General features: G+C 43.0%; 1 protein-coding gene across 1 annotated transcript in view; it reads right to left on the bottom strand.

The window, feature by feature from the left end:
- The window catches only part of DNAJC24 (DnaJ (Hsp40) homolog, subfamily C, member 24), a 39,558-nt gene extending 39,211 nt beyond the window's left edge, over positions 1-347 (bottom strand). The window contains exon 1 of the mRNA XM_010563733.1: positions 306-347. The gene's annotated coding sequence lies outside the window, so the exon portion shown is untranslated. The remainder of the gene's footprint in view (positions 1-305) is intronic.
- Between the last annotated feature and the right edge of the window lie 4,600 nt (positions 348-4,947).

Raw genomic sequence — 4,947 nt, 5'->3', positions numbered from 1 at the left:
CGCTGTGCCACGGCGGACCTACCCCACCCCACCCCACCGGCTCCGAGCTGACCCACAGGGCGGCAGGCGGGACGCACGGACCGGGACAGCGGGAGGAGGCCGGCGGGACCCGCGGAGGAGGACCGGGGAGGCCGCCGGCCCCGCGCAGCACGCCAGGCCCCGATGGAGGCCTCCCGCCGCCGCCTCCTCCTCCTCTTCCTCCTCCTCCTCAGCACGGGGGCTGAGGCACGCGAGGTCCCGGTCCCGGTCCCGGTCGCCAGCACCGACGGCCGGCACTCCCCGACAACCGAAGAGCGAGCACTCACCTGCCCCGCACCGCCGGCCCGTCGATGGAGGCAGCCGGTGCCTTGGATAACTCGTCCGGCGGGAAACAACCCCCCCCCCTCCGCGTGGCGCTTTGCGCCTTTAGCGTGGTGGTGGGGAGGGCAGCCGCGCGTGGGGCTTATGGGGCCGCCTTCCCTGTTTCCGCCCGGGCAGTAGTGGCGCTGGCACCGGCAGGAAGCGGAGCCGTGGCCGAGGCCCGACGCCGTCTCCATGGCGACCGGCGGCGCTCCGGAGCTGCGGGACTGCCGCCGGCCTCTGTAAGTAACGGCCCCGGCCGCCCTCCAGCGCTCGTTCACGGCCCGGGGCGAGCGGGAACACCTTTTCACCCCCACTTTCCCCTCAGGGATTCCGCCTCCAGGTGCGAGAAGACACCGGGGTCCACTTCAACCTCCCTCGCTCGCTGCGCGGGAGGGAGCCCGGGCCGCCCCACACCCCCTTTCCCCGTTTCTCCGGGAAGACCCGGGGCGCACCTTCGTTGCAGGCCTTCCCTCGTTGCAGCTTAGCTCCGACACCGGGGCACCGCGGGCCCGGCGAGCACGGAGGGCGCGGGGGACGGGCCCGGCGGCACCCCGGGGATCGGCTCGGCGTGTGGTCGACCACAGGCCGTCGGGTTCCCTCCGCCCGGCTGCTCCGGGCAGCGTGTGTCTGCGGAGAAAACCGCGGGCGTAACGGTGACCATCCTGCGTCTTTCTCGTCTCCCTTACAAGTTGCCCCGACCCTGTGGGCGGAGTAAGACGATGGTTTCTTTCTAGAAAATGGTTGTCCCAAAGGGGAAGGAAGAACATCCTCTTAATGAAAAATATTAAGCTCAGGAAGCAGACTTGTAGTGATGTAAAAAACGTTTCCTCGTATTAAAAAAAGCTTAGGTTGGTGCTGTACACTTCAGCTTTTATAATCTCAGTCGATCCTAGTTAGCAAAATCCCTAAATATTAGTCCAGACAAACTCAGCTCACACTATACCTCGAAATGTGTGGCAGTCTTCCTTTGACTATATTTTTATGCAATATCTTAGAAATAAAGCAACTTTTTTGTCATTTTTCATACCCTCTGAACTGTTTAAGTAGACCAGCAGCCAGGCTGTACAGACACTGGTGGGAAGAACTGGGAGTGTTGTTCCTGGCATACCGTTCCCATTAACCATCAGCGCAGGAAGCGTGTGGGACAATCGAGGCTGAACCATAAACATGGAGAATTTATTTAAAGTTTAGCATGGATGGTAGGGAAGCAAGAGACTTTCTGGGTAGGTGAGAAAAAAACGAATGTACAAAACTGCTCAAGACCTGTGCATCAGTCTGATTTTTGTCTATCCTGGTCATCAATGTCTCTACAAAACAGTCAGTAGGTTAGTATTTTCCCCTTTTCTGCACTTTTGTAAGTGAGGTCAAATTTGTAACATGAGTGTCCATATTTGTCAAATGGGAAAGACTTGTCTTTGCACTTGAGCAGTACATGTATGAGCCCTGGAACAATCTGGCTCCCTCTGTCAATGCAGTGGCAACTTCTGTAGCACCAGTGTGACTAATTATATATTTCACTTAAGTCATTGAATTATAAATGAGATGTATCAAGTGTGAGCTAATTTACATAGTCCCTTTAGAAATTAGATTTTACCTCTCAGGCAAAGGTTTCAGTGTGATTATATGAGTTACCTTCTTCATTTTGGCTTGTAGTCAGCCCACATATAACTTGGAATGGCCCGCAGCACTTAATGTATTCCCCTCAGCCATTGATTGGGGCTGATATAAGAACAAGTACTGTTGTTGTGAAGGGGGAAAAACTAAAAGGAAAATTGTAAAAGATGAAGTGATGTCTTAGAGATTGGTTACTATAACTGTGCTTTTACCACAAATGGTTAATATCCTCTTACAGACTGGATATATTTACAATATCCATTTTTATCCTTTATGGCCCAAATTCTTAAATGTTGCATGTAGAGTTTTTTTTCCATTTTAACTCGTTATAGGATTGGTGCCTGAAGCCAGCTCATAACGTTGTTTAAACTCAGTTATTTGAGAGATTGTGAGCATTTGTATTCAATAGTATAATTATCTGTAATTAGTTGTTCAATATAAAATTAACTATAAATGTTAAGGAATTATCTCTGAAGTCATTGGAACAATTTTGGAGGTGAAATGCTCATTCATTTGTCTGCGTATTCAGCAGTCCTGCCAAAGTAAAAGAAAATAGGCTGTTTAATATAACAGTTTGGTGTTCATGGGCTGCAAAATGCATAAACTGTGAAATGAAATCACTGCAGGATTATCTGGCCTTTTCTGGTATTATAATCTTTCTGTCTCAGTTTCTATTTTAATTTTAATCTATCCAGCTTCAGGTGTCACAATGTTATGTTCGGGTTAGTCTTAGCTAATCATACTCTGTCTGGTTGTAATGACTTTTGAAGCTGTTGATCAATCTCAAGCCAATTTGATAATCTTTCATTGCTAGAGGTATCAAAATTAAGTTAGTTCAAGATTTGTTAAAATCAAATGGGTATGTAGGGGAGAGCAAGCAGGGCAAAACTGCCTGAACTCAAATGCTACCTATTGCTTTTGGCAGCTACTGGCTGGCAAGTAAGCATGTAGTTCAAACTCGCCATAGGATTTGCTGCTTTTTCCCCTTATGACAGCAAAAGTAGGTAAGTGACAGGCAAGTGTGGGGAACTTACCATGAAAGTCTAGGGTGTGTGGATACAATGAAGTCATAGAGAAGACCTGGGACTGTTGTCCCAGAATGGGAGGTATAGGACCCATGTCTGTAAGAAACCAGGCTTCATTAGTTGCTTAAGTATCTTAAACAAGTTATTATGTAGGTATGTATAGGTGCTATTACTTTCACTGGATCTGGACACCTAAATATGATAAAAACTTTTTTCTCTTGTTGAATGTAAGATAATTTCTATGTAGGTTGGGTTTTTTAGACTTTTTGTGAGAATATTTAACATCTTAGTATATGCTTTATTTAAAACTGTCACATAGTATTGTGCTGTGTTGTCATAGAAGTATAGGAAAAGAATTATTTAAGGAATTAACTGGACTACTGTGTCACATATTAATACAATAAAAGACAAGTACAAATTATGGACCAGCCCCTTGTTATTTTATTCTTTTAAGAATGCAGGCTTTTAAGAATGCAGACTTTTTCACATTTAACTACATTTTTTACTTCTGAAGACAACTGGTATTTTTCAAAGTGGTGCTCAGAGTAGTGAAGTTTTTTTTGGCATTTTTTGTTTGTATTGGTTTTATATTGCTATATATGTGTACAAAAGAGCGATGCACATGTTATCTAAAAATCAGAAGGCAAGTCTTTCTAAGGTTCCTTAGCATCTAGAATATTCAGAATATTTGAGAAATTACAGTTTTTGCAAAAAATGCCTTTTTATAGTTGGAAAGGCAAAGTTATTTATATAATTCCTATCTGGACAAATATTCCCCTAGCTGGACAGTACTTATATTTGTTAAACTTCAGCATATACTGTAGTGCTGTTCTTGGTACAAAGCACTGCACCTGAATTAGTCTGTTAGCACGCTTGTTTATTTATTTAATTAATGGTTTTCTGAAAACATAGTCTTCTCTGCTTTCTTGTTTGTCTTGTAACTGACAAGAAATAGGATTCATAGGAATAAAGCCTGAAGAAAGCACTGGATCACCTAGTCCGAATTTTTTATGTATTACAGGACTGTTCTGAGTCCAGTATGTTCTGTCTGACTGTCCGTATGAAAAGATGGAAAATTCCTTACTTGTGAGAAGGCTGCTTCAACAGCTAATCATCCTACTGTTAAAATTTGTCCCTAATTCTAAACTTGAATTTTCCTGGCTTCTATTTCCAGCCATCAATTCTTCTTACACCTTTTGTCTTAAACTGTAGTGTTTTAGCATCCAATATATATACCGACATAAACAAGCACTGAATATTTATTTGGTTTTGATAAATTTAAGAGATTGAGCATGTTTGTCATGCACAGATATTTTGTCTTAAATGATTTTTATGGTTGTGCTTTCTTAATTTTCCCAATGTTTTAATGTGACAATTAATAAGAGCAATTAATTAATGTGGCAATTAATAATACAATATTTCACTATGGGGTCTCACTGATATTTGTTCTGGTGTACTGTTTTAATTCTGACTGTTTAAGTCAGTACAGTGAGAAGAATTTTTTTCAGATGAAGTTTTCTGTCAGAACTTTCGTAGACAGCTGACTAGAGAGTGGTGTTAAGTGAAAATTCTGCATTCTGTCTCTTGGGAACAATGGTTTTGGCTGTGAAAGATAAAATAATTTGTTCAACTTTGAACAACGTTGCACTTCCTTTTTAATCTAGATATTAAAAATCCTCAGAGGAGATAGGATTATTTAAAACTGACTAATGGAATTTTTTTTCAGTTTTTTAAGAGAAAGGTGTCAGAGATCTGAATGTTAAGTTCTTCCAGAATTTGTTTTAATTGGGTCAGATTTGTCAACAGTAAAAAGAAAACCAAAGTTTTGTCTCCCAGGAGATGTGGATATGATAGACTAAATGTCATAATGATGTGAACAAATGAGATGTAACATGAACTGAAAATATATGTTTTCCATTAAATTTCCACAAAAATGATTGAAAACGTCTTGGGAATTATTTAAGCA

The sequence above is a fragment of the Haliaeetus leucocephalus genome, unplaced genomic scaffold (genome assembly GCF_000737465.1).
Source record: "Haliaeetus leucocephalus isolate CR32 unplaced genomic scaffold, Haliaeetus_leucocephalus-4.0 Scaffold173, whole genome shotgun sequence".
Classification (NCBI taxonomy): Eukaryota; Metazoa; Chordata; class Aves; order Accipitriformes; family Accipitridae; genus Haliaeetus; species Haliaeetus leucocephalus.
This window is presented reverse-complemented; position numbering and strand designations above follow the sequence as displayed.